This window comes from Callorhinchus milii, unplaced genomic scaffold (genome assembly GCF_018977255.1).
Source record: "Callorhinchus milii isolate IMCB2004 unplaced genomic scaffold, IMCB_Cmil_1.0 Scaffold18, whole genome shotgun sequence".
NCBI classification, from domain to species: Eukaryota; Metazoa; Chordata; class Chondrichthyes; order Chimaeriformes; family Callorhinchidae; genus Callorhinchus; species Callorhinchus milii.
This window is the reverse complement of record NW_024704759.1, coordinates 4,567,081-4,588,350: the sequence shown is the minus strand read 5'-3', so window position 1 is coordinate 4,588,350 and position 21,270 is coordinate 4,567,081. Positions and strand designations below refer to the sequence as shown.

The following is a 21,270-nucleotide window of genomic DNA, read 5'->3' as shown; positions in this document are numbered from 1 at the left end:
ACGATAGTTAATGAGATGACACCTAAATATGTGTGCGGCAATGTGCCGGTGTACTGGGAGGTTCCATAAGACTGGAAACAAGCAAATCTCACACCCATAATAATAATCCTTGCATTTGATATAGGGCCTTTTCACGTCTTCGAGACATCTCAAAGCGCTTCACAGAATATACTGTAAAGTGAATTGATTGTATATTTTGTGGGCGAAACGCAGCAACCAATTGCACACAGCAGCGTCCCACAAACACTTGTGGATTAAAGTGACCAAATTATAGTTATTTATTTTGAAGGTATTATTATCCCTGGAGAAGCGATCCACCAATCGACTAACAACCGAGTTCCTACTTACTGCTGGGAAACAAAGGAGTTTGGAGTAAAGTAAGGAAACTTGCCCAACATTTTGTTTCGCCCTAACCGAGGAATTGAACTTGCAAGGTGAATGCTCTAACCACTAAAGTACAGGACTCCATAGGTTTTGGGTGAAATTCTGACGGCAGTTGGTATTTGATGCCCTAACACCCCGTTGCTGGGGCCTATTCTTTGAACCAGTTGCAGCCCTTTGCGATGCTAAACGGGGATCGAAGTCGAATCAGACCCACCCCAAATGCATTCACTAACCCACTGGCTCCCAGCCTGAGCTGCGGCCCCAGCAAACCGCCACCGTGCGCGGATGTGGCCACGTGTGAGCAGCGCACTCATCGCTATTTAAACGGCTGTGACAGGCACTGCTGCTCAGGAAGGTTCGCGAGGTTTACAGGTAAGGAGCTGACCCCCATCCCCCACCCCCACCAAGGGAAAAGAGAGCGAGCGAAGGAAAGAACGGAGGAGAAAGAAAGGAGAGAAAGAGGAGAGAGGGAGGGAAGGACAAGGCGGGCGATGACTGTATGAATTCAATAGCACATTTTGTTAATCTTAAGGGATAAAGATGCCTAAGAAGCGAAGATCAAGCCTTTCAAGAAAAAATAAAAATGCCAGACCGAAGAGAGAAGGCTAATTAAATGAAACTGTAGAACAAAGAACAGCCCGGCAGGACTTGGACGAAGAAAGGCATGCAAGAACATGGCAAAATGATGCGCAGCAGCAGAGGTCACTCCAATTATCTGCGCTCATCTATGATCCAGGCAAAGATTACGGATCAGATGGCGCCCATCATACTGGGAATATGTCAAACGTAGAAGCCATGAAATGGACAAAAGAAGTTCCTTCCATGTGTTGTTCGCTTGGCAAGATGAAACCAGAGCCTTTTCAGAATCTCTGAAAAGTCTGCTGGATGGCACATGAAGTGATTCTAACCGTTTTCTAGCAAACCTTAGGAAACACAATTTGCGCTTCCAGGTGACCTCTTTTGGCGCAACTAGAGAAATTAAAGAGCCAGCTATATGCCAACATTTAAAGTGCAAGGCCAAGTGTATCACTTATGGGGATTTCTAAGCACTTTGCCTAATGATTCCCAAAATTCTTACAGATTTACTTTGTGATGAACCGAGAAGACCAAACCAAGTAGTGTGGAAGCAATGTTCTGGGGTTGAAGGAAGCTGTCATGTTGGATCTGCAAGACATGCAGTAACACAGTAACACATACACAAAGAGCTCCAAGTCCGCAATAGAAAGGATGACTGCAGAAGAATATAGAATAATCATCCATGCAGACAAGGCACGTTACAACCAAATCAAACGAGTGTGTGAGACTAACAGGGCATACAATGCCCTTCAATACCCAATCTTATTCCCACGTGGTGAAGATGGCTACCATTTCCAGATGTGGCAAATAAATCCCAGCACTGGACAAACACGGCTTGACGAAAAGATGTCTCTTTTGGCTCTTGATGCGCACAAGTTGATAAAACGTGAAATTATTTACAACATCCTTCTGCGTACAAATGACCTCTGCCATCAATTTATCGTAGACATGTGTGCCAAGATCGAAGCTGAGAGATTCCTTTTTTAACGCTTGAACCAGAAGAAACACAGGACTGAGGAGTGCATTCATAAAAGAAACAGAGGGGAGATGATGAAAACATTTTTCATATAGCGAATTGTTTGGATGTGGAATGCATTGCCTGAAAGGGCAATGGAAGCCGATTCAATAACAATTTTTTCAGAGAGAAGCAAATAATTATTTGGGGAGGACAAGTTTGCAGGGCTATGGGGAGAGAGCAGGGGAGTAGGATTGATTTGGAGAGCTCTTTACAAAGAGCCGGCGCAGACACAATGGGCCGAATGACCTCCTTCTGTGCTGTATAATTCTATGATTCTATGATTTACGCGATGCAGTTATAAACGATGGTGACCCCAGCAATGCAGGTCAACTGGTCATCTTGCCATCCAGTTTCATTGGGGGGCCACGGTTTATGCACAAAGGAACCCATGCATTGTGCTATGGGCGAGCATACGATCGACCTGACCTGTTCATCACATTCATCTGCAACTCTAATTGGGAGGAGATCAAGCAGGAACTGTTGCCTGGACAGAAGCCGCAAGACTGCCATGATCCAATAGCCAGGGTTTTTCCTCCTCAAAGTTGTGAAACTGATGGAGCTTATCACCAAAAATCAAGTGCTCGGCAAATTCCATTGCTATCTCTACACCATTGAGTGGCAAGAGCATGGTCTTCCCCATGCACACATTCTTCTGTGGCTCAAAAAAAAACGGCATAACCAAATCGACAATGTTATCTCTGTAGAACTGCCAAATCCACACTGAGACCCTGTGCTCTTCTAAATCATAAAAAACACATGATTCAGGGCCCATGTGGCCAATTCAACAGAAAATCTGCCTACTTGAAAAATGGGTCCTGCTCAAAGTAATATCCAAGGAGCTTGGTACAGGAGACCCAGACAAGTCATGATGGGTATCCTTTGTACGGTGGAGTACAGCTGGGGGTGGTGGATTCCACACAGTACTGACAAACAACAAACAGCAGGTGGAAGTGGCCAACTGTTGGGTTGTCCCATACAATCCCTACCTCTCTCGGCTCTTGAACACTCACATTAATGTTGAGTTTTGCAGCTCTGTTAAGAGAATCAAATATGTGTGCAAATATACGAACAAGGGATGCAACATTGCTGTGTTTGGACTTGAGAGGAAGGAAGCTTGAAGAGACTGGGTAACATACTACCAGATGGGCTGATATGTGAGCACCAATGAAGCAATCTGGAGAACTTTGGGCTTCCCCATACATGAGTGAAATCCAGTGGTCCAGCAACTTCAGGTTCACCCTGAAAATGGCTAAAGGGTATTTTTTTACAGTAGAAATGTTCGGGAACGTTTACTTGAACCTCCCAAAACCAAGCTAATTGCATTCTTCAAACTATACCAACAGGATGAGTCTGCAAGAATCCTTCTCTACTGTGAGGTCCCAAAGGTATTTCACATGGAACTCCCAGATCAAGAAGTGGAAGCAAAGAGTTCAAGGTACTCCTGTTGAAGGCTATCCCAGTGTCAAGTCCAGGGACGGGCTCGGTAGGGTGTACATAGTGCATCCAAACAACTTTGAATGCTATTTCCTGAGGCTTTTGGTGCACTCTGTGAGAGGCCCAACAAGCGATATGGATCTTAAAACCGTCGATGACAAACCGTCGATGACAAAGTCTGCGATACATTCCGAGAAGCATGCCACCACAGGGGTCTCCTAGAAGACAATGCTGACTGGAACCAGACATGAAAAGAATCAGCCGCGGCACGGTCTACTATCAGACTGAGGGATTTGCATGCCATCATGCTGCACATCTGCGGTCTGTCTAATGCAAGACAGCTGTGGAATAACCACAAAGAAAGCATGTCAGAAGATTTCTCTGTCAGCTCCGCAGTGCAAATCCACAAACTGAGTTGGACTACAGCGATGCCATCTTCAACCAGGCCCTCATATGCTTATAAGGCAAGCTAATGGCACCGGGGGAAAAGCATTGCCACACTATGGTCTGCCCTGTACTGACAGAACAGGTGACACCTTGGCTATTTTGCAGGAAATCAACTATAACCAAGGTGAAATGCAACACTTTGTCCAGGAGAGAGAATCGACCATCACAGAAGATCAAGCTGTAGCGTATCAAAGTATCCTTCACAAAGTTGACCACGATGAAGGAGTCATTATCTGCCTTAATGCACCTGGTGGTACAGGAAAAACATACCTAATCAATCTCATCTTGGCCAAGATTCGGTCAAGGGGCGAATTGCACTTGCTGTTGTACCCTCTGGTATTGCAGCAACTCTACTTACGGGCGGCAGAAAAGCCCATTCTGCCTTCAAGCTGCCACTGAACCTTTCTCATTCAAAGGATCCATTGTGCAAAATCAAGAAGGTTACAGCTGCAGCCAGATTGATCAAGGACTGTAAAACCATCATGTGGGATGAATGCACCATGTCGCACAAGCATGCCTTTGAGGCTTCTAGGCCGTGGCCATGTGTAGAGAAGATGAACCTCGGGATAAAAAGGCAAGACCATCTTCATGGCAGTTCCACAGCTGGGACATATGCCGACCTCGTTCTGGAAATTGGGGATGGCAAAATTCAGTGGATCCAACAGATGGCCAACTTCAGATCCCTGAAGGTTGTGGAATCATTGTACAAGATATATCAGAGCTCAAAACCAAACTTTCCCCGAACCTCAACCATAACTATACAAATCATAAGTGGTTGTGTGAACGAGCAATCCTTGCTCATTCACACAATGAGTGAAGCCCAAAAATGATCAATTCCAGCTACTCAATGACACGCCTGGCTAAGAAACTGTGTACAAGTCCATAGATACTGTTCCTGACATCAACTGCCCAACTGAGTTTTTAAACTCTTTGGAGCCATCCGCTAGGCTAGGCCTCCTTGTGGATGCACAATCATGCTGCTGAGGAATCTAAATGCACTGAAGCTATGCAATGGCACAGGGTTGATGCTGAAGCAGTTGATGCCATAGAAGCAACTATTCTGACTGGTCAGTTCAAAGGGGAATATGTATTCATTCCTCGCATCCCACTGCTCCCAAGTGATTCCCCGTTTGAGTTCAAAAGGCTCCAATTCCCTGTTTGAATGTGTTTTGCCGTATCAATTAACAAGGCACAGGGGCAGAGTTTAAAGATTGCTGGCCTTTTCTTGGATACACCCTGCTTTTCCCATGGACAATATGTTGGCTGCTCACGTTTGGGGTCATCTCAAAACCTGTACCTCGTGGCCGAAGGAGGAAAAACCGCAAATGTCGTCTACATGGAAGCCTTGCAATAACTCGAGGACCTGCCGGATCACACAGTAAACCCCTTCGGTTAGCGTAGCTTTGATAGGATCTTCTATCATTGATGAGCTATGACCCAAATAAGCTCATCGCACATGTATGGCAGTTTTGCTTATGTTGCACACACAGGGTTTATGGCAGGTTAAATAGTTTATGAGTGGGTATCAATAAAATCTACATTCCATATTGGATCCTTTGATTGCAAGCAAAGCTAAATGGGTACAGCTAGTATCAAATGTAAGGACCATTATTATCCAGTCAGCACCTCTTGCAGATAGACAGCAACAATTGAGAACTTGCCATGGAGGAGAAATCTACCATGTTGCAATTTCACTACATCACACCCTAATATTAGAACATGCATGCATCACAACGATGCATGCCATGCTTTCACTGCTTCAACAGTGTTGTGCGTTGGGGAGGGTTTGATACTCCTACTGCTAACCCTCCAAAGGTCAATGTCAGTCAGCACTGCTTTGATGTGTCATGCTGTTCGTATCAGAGAGCCTCATCAAAGAGAACAGAAACACAGCAAAGGAAACAGAGGCCAGAGCGACAGGACAGACATCAAGCAGCAAAACAAACAAACTCTGGCGCATAGAAGTTTATTTTCTTTTAAAATTGTGAAAAGTCGGGGTGAAAGGTTAAGCCCCTTCTTGCAGGAAACCACTAAGAGTTTTGCCCACAAAATACAGTCAATTCACTTTACGGTATATTCTTTGAAGCTCTTTAAAACATCTCAAAGACATGATAATCGCTATATCAAATGCAAGGATTATTATTATTAAGCTTGAAAACTGCAGTCAGGAGGGCAGGACAAATCAATCAGGAAGTAATGCTCGGATGATCTAAAGCCTGTAGATTTTAAGGCCTATATAAGAAAGAGAGAGAGAGAGAGAGAGAGAGAACACAGCAAAAATGTACCATTGTGGCTTAAAAATAAGGCTGGTTTCATGGAAGGTCATGAAAGCCTGTCATGTAAGTTGGTAGAGGCAGAGTCCACTGTGAATTTCAAGAGAGAAGTAGATAAGTATATGAAAGACAGAAGCTTGAAAAGGGTATGTAGATAGGACGGGGTAGTGGCAACACACTAACGGTCACTACACTTAACCGTAAGACCCCAAAGTAGATGACTTGATGATTTTCTAAGCCATTATATCAAGTGCAAGGATTATTATTATCTTTTAAAAGGAGCGAGTAATTAAATCTTTACATCTTTTGATGGGTCAAATGGCCTGTTTCTGTCTTTTAACATACCACCAATATTTTTCCAAAAGCCTAGAAAGCTCTTTGAAGCTCTCAAGAAAGGGGTGGGAGAAGGAGTCATATCATGGCTCAACCAGAGGACTGAAAGGAAATGGTGGATGGAAGCTGAGAAGAGATAAACTGCGGAAAATTGTCAAATGCTGAAATGTTACTTTATAATTGCTATCTTTAGCATGCAAACATTAACAGGAACATTACCATTCCTGACGAAAGCCTAATATTTATATCACTGCAGGATGTCAGAGGAGCAAGTCACCATGGAAAAAAATTGGCCATTCTACAAGCATTCAACAATGAGTGGCATTATGAAATCTTGCAAATTTGATCCCCAAATTTTTGGGAAAAGAATAGTCAGATTTGGTTCAGAAATACGGCCCAGAGGATAGAGAAGGTTAGATTCCATGAGCTTTGCATGAGTCCTGTAGCGTAATAGTTTGAGGACCTGGGTTTGATTCCCGGGCAGAGCGAAACATTGGGTAAGTTTCCTTACTCCACCTGCCTCTGTTTACCTAGCAATAAGTAGGACCCCGATTGTTAGTCAATTGCCGTATTGCTTTTCTGGGGGTAATAATCCCTTCAAAATAAATAAAAATAATAATAATTTGGTCACTCAATCCACGGTTGTTTGTGGGACACTGCTGTGCACAATTGGTTGCCATTTTTCGCCCACAAAATATATACAGTCAATTCACTTTACAGTATATTCTGTGAAGCACTTTCAGATGTCCCAAAGACGTGATAAGGTGCTATATCAAATGCAAGGATTATTATAATTATAACTACATCCTTATGAATATTATGGAATATTTGTCATGACAAAGACATGAACCAGCATTTGGAAAGGTTAGATAACTAACTCTCTTGATGAAGGCAAGAACACTACATATCCAACGTGTCACTGAAGAGTCAGGATTTGGGAATGTTTAAGGTTGATTTGTCCATTCTGTTAAGTGTTTTGACAGAGATCGGATACCGTGAATGCTATCATAATCCTTGCATTTGATGTAGCGCCTTATTGCGTCGTCTATGCATCTCCAAATGCTTCACAAGATTTTACTGTGAAGTGTAGTGACTGTATTTATAGGTGAATAGTGTAGCCAGGAGAAACTAAGTTCTCTTTTCAAACAACACTGCAGGACCTTTAACGAATTCCTGAACAGGCACAGAGAAAATCTTGGTTTAACATCTCATCCGAAGGACAATGCAGCACAACACCAGCACTGCCTAGACTGTGAGTTCAAAATCCGTACCTGGGGATTGAACCCACGATCTTCTAACTCACGGGCGAGAATGCTTCCATCTCAGCCAGGCTGACAGCTGAATGCACAGTAGTGAAGGTCACACCTGCTGCATTGCAATTCCTTTTCCCAGAAAGATGTGGAAGTATTTGGAGTGCGACTGCAAGAAATCTTTCACATTGAAACACAACCCGGGCAACAGACCAGCTTTATGCTGGCGGCTCTTCAGCTTGATTCAGGTATAAATGTCACTGCTGCACTTTCTTCTGCAACATCTATCACCGTGGAATCTTTCAGGTTACTCCCTTAGTTTGAATATGATCAGTGGTCTGTAGTCTTACCAAAGGCTGGGCAATTATTGGCGATGGACGTGAGAAGTAACGAATGATCCTCTTTCAGCAGACGATACTGGATTTCACTAGAAGGCAGGCTAGATTTCTAAAGGAGTCTTCATTGAACACATACTCCAAGATTCCCAGCCTGTTCAGTGCTCAGATCCAGGGAATGGTGCCCACAGAATACACAGTCAATCCACTTTACAATATATTCTGTGAAGCACTTTGAGACGTCTCAACAACAAATCCTTCTCCAGCGCCTACGCCTTGTGCAGGGAGAAGAAAGGAAGAATTCTGATACAGAAAGAGGAAGCCAGGGAATAGAATAAGTGACAAAATTGAACGTTAGCTTTGAAGTTGCTTCTTCCAAGACCCCCGACAATAGATGGCAAGTCAGCCAGTGCCGTTTCGATCACAGTTAATTAAACGCAGCTCAGAAGCACAGTGGAGTTGGTTCGGCGAAGACTGGAGTTTGCAACCAGCAGATCCTGGACTAAGGCACAACAGCACTCACTTCACACCTCCGCAGTCTGTGGCCCACAGGATTTGGCAGGTCTCCCCTTGTGCTTATCCCTTGATACAGAACAAGTCCCCATTGTGGTGTTCTGACTGACCCCTTTGTGGGATCATCTTCTTCCAATACTCTTGACTGCAGTTCACCACCACAGGGCTTGTTGTGGCTGGGATGTAGTAATGCGGACAGTACAATAACAATCCTACTCTTAGTTATTGTAATATAATAACCCGTGCATTCGATATAGTGTCTCATACCACGTCGTAAAGATGTCCCAAGGCACTTCACAGGATTTACTGACTGTATTTTGTGGCAAACGCAGTACTCGATGACTCCCAAACAGCAACAAAGTGAGTGACCAATTTTATCCAGGGGAATTGTTTATTCCAAATCCGTTCATAGTGACAGAGCAGTGAAAACAAAGTAAAAGCAGATACGTTTTTTTAAAAAAAACTACAAATAACAAAATCTTTGTGCAAAGTTAATTCGTACAAACGTTAGAACATAAGCTATGTTTGCGATGGGATTGTTTTGCTCAATGTACAAAATGCAAACCATCTCTCTGATACTCGGGGGCCCTGTCAGTGAGAGAAAGTTAAGAACCCATATAGTTACTCAACAAAAGGCTTTAAATACTGCTGGAAACAGTGAGCCATTGGGAGTTTATGTAATTAAAAAGTTTTCTGTTCCAATAATTATGACAGCCGCAGTGGGCCAGGCACTTTTCTTGCCACCAACTGCTGGAGGGAGAACTTTCAATTTTGCAAACTTCAAAAATTCCACACCGAACAGCAGCTTACGCCAGCAAACTGTCAAGTAACACGACAGACATCGAACTCAGACTTTGCAAGGAACATAATTTGGATTTAAACACTTGCCTAACAGCAATATGCCCCATAGAATGGCTTTTCAGCGAAAGTCATATGGAACCGTTGTTCGGTGGAGGACAAGGCGAATAAAGTAACTTAACAAATCCACAGAACTGTTGCATGCAAGAGAGCAGGGAGAGAAGGGAGCTGATAACTCAGCCCTGAGAGGGTGGCAATGCACTGGCATTGATGCAAGCGGGCGCAAAGGTAACCGAGTTGAAATGCAAAGGACGCAATTGCTGTTGAAACCCCAGCTCTGCCCACTGGTGGGTGCGTCCACCGCTGTGGAAGGACCACGAATCGAGGCAACGTCTGCTTGTTCAGGTGGACAATAAGGATCCCACAGTGCTCTTCAAAAAGAGAAGGGAGTTTCTTTCTCCCGGTGTCCTGGCCAGCAATCGCCCGGATAAAATTGATCATTCACTCCATGGCTGTTTGTGGGTCATTGCAGTGCAAAACTATCTGCCTTGCATGGCTACAAAATAAAACACAGTCACTCACTCTTCAGTAAATCCTGTGAAGCACTTTGAGACATCCTCCTGGCACTATATCAAATGTTATTATTATTTTTATTATTATTATAGACGGCATAGTACGCAGAAAGTGCAAACAATGAAACAGGATGGTAAAAATCCAACTCTGAAAGATAAAGTGTATAATCAGGATTATTTCCACGGCTGTATCATTAGCTGTAATGTGTGCAATATTTCAAGGTTTTCCTTGCTGGCTTCATAACAAGGAAATTCTCTTCAGTTTGCGTTCTCAGCTTAAACACTCCAAATGTGGTTTCTTCCAAGCAGCAGCGACTCGATGAAAAGGGAAGGGGCAGGTCAATTCATTCTACACACAAACCAATCTGGATTGATGAAATCAGCCTTGCCAAGGGTCTCATGGGTTATTCATCAAGCATTATGGAAAGCCTTGTAAAAGCCCTCCAGAGTAATATAAAGGCTGTCCTGGGTTGCAGCCATTTCTCTCTTCAGCAGAGCACAAAGGATATTTAGCAATCAAAGTGCTCCCAGAAGAGACGCAATTGTGGAGATATTATACGGGCAAAATTAATCTCAGTTTTGTTATCAGCAGATAGAAATAAAAGAAGTTGAGGCAAACAGAAGCTGCTGGGAATCTTGGCTGGTCTGATTTTGCTGATCAAATTGGCAGCTTGAAAGTAATGATATAGAGTATAAGTGTAGCCTGACCCTCAACCTCTTCAATCCTGAATCTCCTGTCATGCATCCAAAAACCCCAGCACATACGAGGTCACGCATGGGTTTCGAATTACTCAGATGCCGAAGTGCTACAATCTGACATGATGAAAGGACCACAGATCATTCCTTATTGAACTACTCACTGTATTTCCATATTCACTGGACTATGAACTTTACCATCACCTTGGATTTAAAGCAGAATTGAATTGATAATAATAATGATCCTTGCATTTAGTGTAGCGCCTTATCACGTTGTTGAGGCATCTCAAAGTACTTCACAGGATATATACAGGACATACTGTAAAGTGGATTGACTGTGTACTTTGTGGGCGAAACCCGGTAGCCAATTGCGAGCCGCAGTGTTCCATAAACAGCCATGGAGTGAATGACCAATTTTATTTGGGGGGTTGTTAGTCAAGACACCGGGACAGAGTAACTCCCTTCTTTTTTCGAATGGTGACATGGGATCTTTAACCCTCACCTGAACAGGCAGGTGCGACCTTGGTTTAACGACAACAACAACAACAACAACCACATGCATTTATATAGTTCCCCTCACAGCACAGAAACAGCCCTGGTCAAGGTGACAAATGACATTCTGTCTATCTATGACCAGGGCTCCCTCTGTCTCCTCATCCTCCTCGACCACCCTGCTGCCTTTGACACTCTATCTTCCTGCACCACCTCTCCTCTCACCTTATCCTTCAAGGTTCTGCACTTGAATGGTTCAGATCCTATCTCTCACACTGGCTCCACTTTGTCTCCACAAATGGCTTCTCCTCCAGCACCCCCACGGTCTCGTGTGGTGTTACGCAGGGCTCTATCCTTTTCAACCTGTACCTGCTCCCTCTTTGCAAGCGAGACACCTGGGTTCAATTCCAGGCAGAGGGCGAAACCTTGGGCAAGTTTCCTTACTCCACACACCTAATAATAATCCCTCCAAAACAAACCAATAATAAATTAGTCATTTTCAATCCACGACTGTTGGTGGGACACTGCTGTGCGCAATTGGTTCCCACGTTTCGCCCTCAATATTTACGGTCAATTCACTTTACAGTCTATTCTTTGAAGCGCTTTGAGACGTCGAGAAGACGTGAAAAGCGCTATATCAAGTGCAACGATTATTATATTACACTCCACCTCTCCAAGCCAGTCAGGAACCCAGGCATCTTGTTCGACTCTCAACTGTTCTTTCTCCCCCACATCCGTGCCATGTATGTATGATGTAACATTGGAGTCCTGTAGCTCAGTGGTTAGAGCACTCGCCTCGCCAGTGAGAGACCTGGGTTCTATTCCCGGCAATGCAAAATGTTGTGAAAGTTTCCTTACTCCACACGTCCTTGTTTACTGTTAAGTAGGAACCTGGTTGTTAGTCGATTGGCTTTTCCGGGGATGATAATAATACCAAACAAAAAAAATAAATAATTTGGTCACTCAGTACATGACTGTTTGTCGGACACTGCTGTGCGCAATTGGCTGCCGCGTTTCGCCCACAAATATACAGTCAATTCACTTTACAGTATATTCTGTGAAGCTCTTTGAGACTTCTAGAAAACATGAAAGGCACTATATCAAATGCAAGGACTATTATTATTATTATTATTATTATGACCTGCTCTGTCTTCCCCCACCGCCTCAACATTGCCCGACTCCGCCAATGCCTCGCCCCTCAGGCCGCCGAAACCCTCATACATTCCTTCATTAAAACTATGCCAACGTCCTGCATGTCGGTTTTCCCACTTTTCCCTCCACAAGCTGCAGATCATCCAGAACACCCTCGCCTGGTTCCACTGGTTATCCATCCCACAGAGGATCGGGTTAAAAATTCTCATCCTCACCTTCAAGACCCTCCATGGCCTTGCTCCCTCCTACTTCTCTGACGTGTTAACCCCTTATCAACCTGTCGGATCCCTCCACTCAGCAGGCTCCGGCCTGCCCCCCCACCATCGGTGGTTGGGCTTTCAGCCTCTCTGCCCCCGCCCTCTGGAACTCCATCCTACATTCCCTTCATGTTGCTCCCTCCCTTGCTCCTTCAAGGCACTCCTCAAGACCCTCCTCTTCGCCTGTGCCTTCGGTCACCTATCTACCCCCACCCTCCCCGCCCTCCACCGTTCCTGATCCCAACTCTTCAGTACCTTGGGACGTCTTCCCGACGCGAAAGGCGCTTTACAAATGTAATTTTGTATTGTTTTGAATGTATTTGCACAAATGTACTGCTGGAGTTGCTGGAGACAACATAGCGCAAATAGCTGCTGTGATTCAAGGCCAGATAAACCTTGATTCCATCCACTACCCATCACGAAAACACTCAGCATCTGCTTATAGACATACACACACACAGAGGCTGACAAGCAGGTACAGCACCGTGCCTGCAAGACAGAAGTTGATCTGTCCTGCTGGGAACCAGCTTCAGCAATCCAAGCATGTGGTTTTGAGCACTGAACTGAAATGAAATCAATCGAACCCAGTATAAATATAGGAATAATCGTCCTCAACCACTCAGGATGCAAACAGCCTTCTCATTCCCATTTGTTTGCAAACAAGTGATGCACCGACACAATCTGGCTCTCTCCGAGTGACAGCAATGATGCGTGGCTCTTCTTGTTCCCAACCGACAAACGGACCGCTCCAGACAGTCTGTCTAACGATGCAGTTTTTACACATGAAATAAGGAAATGGGAAGGAACTGCACATGTTGGGCAGAACCCCACCCACAGGCACACATTTGCTACCATTTTGAGAAAGTCTTAAAGTTCTCGTGCTGTAGAGCTGAGAAGCGCTAGAAAACTTTAGTCCCATACAATATTAAAGGCAGATTTCCAGATCAAACTACAAGGGAAGAAGGATCGTATCCGTGCTCCATGGCCATTATCAAAGACTCTGAACAATGTGGAGCTATGCTATACAGAGTAGAAAGTTCCCAGATTCAATCCTGAGTCTGCACTGAGTTAGTTGATCCACTAAGATAGTTGAGATGCTATTGTACAATTGGCCGTATTGCCCTCGGCTGGAGAAATCAGCTAGTGATACTGAACAGGATTGATATCCTGAGATCTGGCTGGAGAGAAGACATGTAAAAATAATCAAAATCTTTACATTTCACGCAGCACCTTTTATGTTGGGAGGATGTCTACATGTCTAGGTTAGGATTGGTTTAGGTTTGGGTGTGAAGGTGCCATTCCCCAAGATCAAATATTTGACCAGCACTCACTGATTATCACAGTTATCAGCCTGGCTCAGTTGATAGCACTCGCGCCTATGAGTCAGAAGGTTGTGGATTGAAGCTCCACGTCCGGACTTTGAACTCATATTAGTCTAAGCTGACACTCCAGCGCAGCGCTGGGGAAGTGCTGCATTGTTGGAGGTTCCGTCCTTCGGATGAAGAGTCACCAAAGCGCTCTTAACAATAAAGCAACAATAGCTGACACCTCGCAACAAGCAAGCGCCCCGGTCGGTCAGCCCTAGCTGGAGACCTGATAAAAGAGAGAAAATGGACTAGACGTATTTGGGGATTGGAAGCAGATCAACGGGAAAGCTTTTTACTGCCTTGAAACCGAGGGAAATCGTACCCTGCGCTTGAACCGGAGTCAAGACAGAATTTATACTCAATTTAAAAAGAGAGAGATTGTCTTCAGTGAGTGGGCTGAAAACTCCCTTGGGAACAGAATGCATTTAGTCTGAGAATTCAGACACCAGGTAATTTTTTTGCAAGGTCTAACTCTGCTACAAATGATTATTTATAAGAACGAAAGGGTGATAAAAAGAGCAATTCAGAGACCAAGCACACACACAACAGCAAAGGGACCTGTCCTAGTTAAAAACACACACACCAAGATAAAAACATAGACTGAAAGGCAGACACATGCACACACACATATGCACACCACACAGACAGAAACACGCACGCACTTACACAGAGTTTAACAAACAGACTGACCCCCACACACACACATATGCACATACACAGGCACACACACACACACACCTACAGACAGGTACACGCTCCCAGATCATCTGGCGTGAGGCCCACAGTCTTGGAATTGAGCCAGGACGGAGAACTACAGGAGAATATTCCTTCCCTAACTGCACATTGCACTAATTTAAATGGACAGACCATTAGGCTCATTATTGGTTCTGTCCTTGGATACGACCCTGGGAAAAAACAAAGTTAGGTATTTTCCACCTCTCTCAAATTTATTTTCCAATTAAAAAGTATTTGACATACCTCATACTCTGCAAACAACAACAACTACTTGCATTTATGCAGTATTCACTGCAGGGGGTGAGTGATTCTGAAACTGCACAATGACGGGGTTGGTCACTGAGTCAGGGAGAGGGGAGGAGAACTGACCGTAGGTTGGGGTGAAGAGACTTGTCTTAAGGAGGATTTAAGGGGAGGTAAAGGAGGGTAGTACAATAGGAGGAATGGAAAATTATGCTTAGTTGCTCAGATAAAAATGAAGAATTTTTAAATGAAGATTGAACAGGGCAGACTTTAACGAAGTATACTTTGTATGTAAATACTGAGCAATAAAACATTTCAACCTACTACTGAAACACATACTGCTGACCTGCCCTTCCTGAAACTATTAATGGACAAACTATGTTAACTGCAATTTTCATTTTCATTTCCTACTAGACATTCTCAAATCCTGTTTAACACACCAAAGCATTGGCTCAGCATCCTAAAATGACTACAATGGCTAAACTTTTATATCGGGAGATATGTTCTAGCACAAAGTATTCAGGCTTGCATCACATATATTTGTTGTGTTTTTAAAACTTTCAGTGTAAGATGATGACTTTTCAAATGTCAGTCTGGCTCAGTTGGTAGCACTTTTGCCAATCGTTGCACTTATCCGTTGGAAACCCTCTTACCCGTGGATTATAAAGTTGGGAGGCTTCAGGCCTCCTACTGAGATTTGAATTCAATCAAATGAAATCCCTCCAATACATCACTGACGGACAGATTGTGACATTTTTAAAGGTGCCTTGTTCGAACCAGACAGAAACCTAAGGATCCATCTGCATTCAAGGGAATGTTAAAATCCCACGGCACTATTTCAAAGGAGAGCAGAAAGTGTACTGGCCAAAATCGCTCCATTAATCCAAATTCACACAAAAAAAGATAAATTGGTCATTCAGTTAGCTCATTGTTGCTGGCTTCAATTCACTGACAGTGTTGGCATCGCAACAACACAGACTGCTTCGAAGTAACTCTTTGTATGAAGCACTTTACAACCCTGTGACTTAACAAGGTGCTGTATCAAATGACGATATTTATTGTTCGCTAACTGCTCTGCTCTGTGTGGTTCAATTCCTTGCTTTAACCAACCTAGCTCTGCGATGGGAAACACCATGGAAAGTCGATGCAATCGATTCAAACTGAAACACTGATCTCTGTGTGGATTGACTGGCTCTGTCTGAGCAGAGTGGCATCAGGAAAGATCCCTGAAATAAACAAGCGCAGCTATAAAACCAAAAATAATTGGGAGAGGAATACCTGGTGTCATTTCTCTCCTGAGCTGCCAATGAAGCATTTAAAGCTGGACTGCTTGGTCTTCTTTAAAGTGGTCAGGCTACTCTGCTGGTTGCTACAGAAACCTAGAGTTTCACCCTTTAAAGAACAGCTGAGGCATTACATCTTCTGGCTCCCTCACATGCCAAAGCGATGGTCTCATTGCAGAGCTGGTGCTGAAGAATATAGGAGAAGCTGCAGGAACCACCAGAGTGAGGGAAACCAATGTTGATTTCCCATCAAACCAAAGACCAGCTGTCCACATGGCTCTGTAGACATCATCCAAACATCTGTTGGGGAGAAGGGGAAGGGGCTGGTGGAAAGAGACCATTAACTGCAGGCTTCGAATGGAAACATCAACTTTCTGCTCAGCTGCTCTTCCCCCACCCCACTCCCCCACCTTCCCCCCTGCTGTAAGTTAACTGGTCAATCAATGTGTACAGTGCATCTGACGAGAATGAGCACATTCTGACCAGATGTCTTAAATATCACTCATCTGAATGGCTTTGCTTCTCCCACCGAGGCAACTCAACTCAACGGAAAGTCATTTCATGTTGCCACAATTTGTTCATCACTCGCAATGTTCCTGTAGCTCAGCTCGGAATATCTGCTGGGGAAGAGCTCTCTGGATTGTGGGGTGCAGGCAGTGCTCCCCCACACACAGATCCTGAATGCCAGCTGCAAAAGCGCATCAGAGTCAAGTGACAAGGCTCCAGATCATAGCCTGCTGATGCTACAACAGCAAATTGAGTTCTGACAAAATACTTTATTTTAGTTCTGACAATAGGTCATCGATCTGAGACGTTAACTAATTTTCCTCTCTCCATAGATGCTGCCTGACTTGCTGCGAGTTCCCAGCGACTTCTGTGTATACTACAAAAGAAAATGCTGCTGACTTGGCACCAGAACCAACTGGACTTGCCAGGATCCTGCACATCGCTCTTATTAAGAAAGTCCATTTGGATGAATCCCTTAACTAATGTCTCTCTGTTCTCTGGTGGCAAGTAGAGACATCAAAAGGACAGTTCTCTGTCCAAAAGACCCATAGGATCATACAAAGCTGGAAAAAAGTCAAGTAGTCCATCTGTACAGTCCCACAACTCTGTGTCTTGTATTCATTTCTGCTCCAAATACTGCAGTTATCTAATTCCTTCCTGGTAGTGCACACGTGTCCAATCCTGTGCCACACACACATCTTGGAGTCCAGTGGTTAGAGCACCTGTTTCACAAACGAGAGACCTGGGTTTGATTCCCAGCAGGGCGAAACATTGGGCAGGTATCCTTACTCCACATGCCTCTGTTTACCTAGCAGTAAGGAGGAACCCGGTTGTTAGTCGATTGGTGGATCGATTATTATTATCTTGTTTCAGAGCATCTGAAGGCTGAAATGATAGATTTAGCTCAGAGTGCCAGTGTGGTATCAGTTAGCTTGACTTCTCCAAGACTTATAGGTGAGTCAACAATGGTCTTCTGGGGCAATATGGACAGAGTTTCGGGGCATAGTGGTTGAAGGTACAACCTCCAATAGTGGAGTGAAGGATGGGAGGGATGAGCAGGAGGCTGGTGCCAGTCGAGCATAGGCGCCGGGTGATGGAATGGGGAGTGATGAGGTCAGAGAGGTAGGGAGGTGCCAGGGAGTGACGGGATTTGAACACAAGGCATGAGCAGCTTGAAGTCAATCTGTTTGATGATGACAAAACAAAACAGCGCCTGACCAGAACTGGTGCGATGTGGGTACGGAGTTTTTTCCGGGTCAGTATGCAGGCGGCAGAGTTCTGAATGAGCTGGATTTTTTGAATAGTGGAGCTGGGGAGTGCATTTGAGTAATCCTGGCAGAATGCGACAAAAGCACGCTCGAGGGTCTTGGCTGCATTTGGGGTAAGGTACAGTCGGAGGTGGTAGAAATCTGTCCTATTAGTTTATAGATCCCCTTCTCCCTGACAGAAACTGACTTGGCATCGTCATCCTACGACTGTAATCGGACAAGTCACAATCTTGATAAATATTAATAAAGATGGTTGAATAGTGTAAAAATGTCAAACATTCACTGTAAATCCCATTATTTTGCAGGTGGATCCACCCAGAGTAATATCAGTTTTAATACTTCGTATGACGATAAATTTTGATACTAATAAGGGATAATCCTTCCATTTGATCTAGTGCCTTATCACATTGTCAAAATGTAGACAGTGAATGAAGGCCGTGTGTATATTGTTCGTATATCATTATTTCAGAGTATCTGTAATCCTACACCTGCAGAGTTTTTGATTGTATTTTAAGGTTTGGTAAAAACATATGCAGTTTTTATATGAAATAGTAAAAGAAGAAAGATCAGAAAATACTACAAGATTGATGTGCAACCAGCTGAGGAGTATTTTATAATAATAATAATCCTTGCATTTGATTTAAAGCGTTATCACATCGTTGAGACTCCTCAAAGCGCATCACAGAATATACTGTAAAGTGAATTGACTGTATATTTATAATAATCCTTACATTTCGTATATCATCTTTCATGTCGGGTGGACGTCTCAAGGCGCCTCACAGGATACCGTGTAAAGTGGAGAGACTGTATGTTTTGTGAGCAAACTCGTTTCCCTCATTTGTGAAAGAACACAAGATTTGGCAAGACTGGAAACAATTTACAAGGGTAAAAAGTTCAAAGAAAACCCAAATTACTCAGGATTAAAAATCTTAAAATTATTTAATGATTAAATATTTACAAATGCATTCCTCAATGCCTTAGAAGTTTACGCATTACTTTTTCAGCTGTGCAAACTTAACAGCAACATAAATCTTTGGACCCCTCGTTGCCTATCTATCAGCCCACATTGAATACACAAACTGACAAATTATAAACCAGCTGCATTTAAAATCATTGTGAAGTATGGTTTCAAAGCAATGTTGCAAGGTATCAGACAAGCTATGTTGGTAGCACTTTGAACTCACACAGTCTAGGCTGAAGCTCCAATGCAATACTGGGGGAACACTGCATTGCCAGGAGAAGTCATCCTTCAGATGAGGCATTAAACTAGTGTTTGCTTATTCAGGTGTACTTTAAAATCCTGAAGTATTATTTGAAAAGACAAAGGAGTTTCTCCCTGTGTCCTGGCCAACAATCCACAGATACAATTAGTCATTCACCTCATGGTTGTTCGTGGGGCACTGGTGTGCGTAAATTGGCTGCCACTTTCAGCTAAAAATGCACAGTCACAGCAAATATTGTGAAATGCTTTGAGTTGCTTTGACAATGTGATAGGCGCCATATAAATTAAAAGGAGTGTTATTGGAAAAATCTACTTTTTACTAAATGCAAGGATTATTATTATTATTATAAGTAGCTCAAGGCATCCCTTAAACATCATGTTGAATTCTCTACCTTTCTGGTAAATGTACACAATTTATTTTGCTTAGCTAAATTCAGGCCATATTTAAACAATAAATAGCTAAGAGGGCCCAGTCATAGTTTTTTTTATATACAAAGTACCTGGAGAACAATAGGGTGTGATGCAACGGATATTTTTACAGCTCAAACTTGGGGAAAGGGACGGTGGGTGAAGAGCAATTTCATGGAATCGACCCCCTCAGTATTAGCTAAGCAAATTCCACAGCACACACAACACATCTGCTTCTACTTGAACCAGCAAACACAAGAATGGAGCGCACAGGTCTCAACTTGGCGATTGCTTATTTTTGAGCATTGATGGTTACGGCATATCACTCATCACCTCATCACATCCTCTCGGATCTGGTTAACCTGACAGAAAGTCCTCAGTGGGTGTGTGGGGGAGGCTAAGGCTAAAGGGAGGAATGCGAGGATTGGAAATGTCACGGTCTGAAACCCAATTCCCACTTTTTACTTGCTACGGATTAGAATCCAAATTAACATTCGTGGTGAAACAAGGAGCATTTCCTGTAAGAGAAAAAAATAAATCCTCATTAAGTCGACAAGATGCTGCCACTCGGAAATCTCAGGAATGCAAACTCCCCTCATGACTCCCTAAGACGTGGAGCCAATTTAAATTTCTGGGAGTGCCTTTTCTTTTCACCAGCAATGTTTGTTCGCTGCAATCAACCTGCATTCCACGCAGTCCTATGAACTCCTAACAGAGCACAAGAAAAACATGCCCGTTGGCTACTGCCATTTTATTGCCATTTTCTCCCACCTTAAAACACACACACACACTGTGTTCATTAATAAACCCCCCAAAGGAAGGCTCTCATATCCTGCAGGGTTACTGACACTGTAATTAGTTGGTGCCCTATTTCTTGCATGTTAAGTACTGTGAAAGCGATGCAGCAATAGATAATTCGATCTATCAAGAAGAGGATTTGTGCAGAGGCTCCACATTCTGCATGCTGTAGACTGTTCTACATATGTTCGAGCATGTTATTTCTCGCTGGACAAAAAGGCCAGCCGTTTAACCCTTTCACTCTCGACATCTTTTTGAAGTAAGGAAATGGAAATTTGCTCAATTCAAATTAAGTGTTTACTCTCAGTACAGAAATGCGTTTCTCCACAAATACACAGTCATTACAGTAACTCCTGTGATACACTTTGAGACATCTCAACCACATGATAAGGCTCTGTATTAAATGCAAGGATTATCATAAATTAGCCCCTTGCCTTAAAATTATTTTGTGGAGTTAATACACAAATCTATAATCTCTCATAATACCCCCCTGATAGCTGTGCCCATCAACTCAGAAACTGGAAATAGCTGAATTCTTTGAATGGCTTTAATCAGCAGAGAGGGGCAATTGCCCTCACTTCCACAGCAGAGGGCGACTTTTTTTCTACCAAAGAAATGCCTACCAGCTTTCAACACCTTTGACTGCACTAATGGAAAAGATGTATTCACCCAACGGTTGCTCTTTAACTTCTTTGCAGATCAAATCATTTCAGTTCATTGTTTTGTGCTTCCATCTCTTTCGGTTTCCCTGTGCCCTTGGACTACTTCGCGCTCAACAGAATGTGCATGTTGCACTTCTCAAAATTTTCTTAAGCTTGAATTGTTACCAAGAGAGAAGCTGCGTGACTTGCCCTCCATCCTACTCATTCCTCCTCTTTCCTGTCTCGCTCCCATCCCCTACCCCCCAAG

General features: G+C 43.6%; 1 protein-coding gene across 3 annotated transcripts in view; it reads right to left on the bottom strand.

Moving 5' to 3' along the window:
• Positions 1-21,270, bottom strand: part of LOC103171906 (tyrosine-protein kinase Src-2) — a 69,206-nt gene that overhangs the window by 33,089 nt on the left and 14,847 nt on the right. The gene's annotated exons all lie outside the window — the stretch shown is intronic.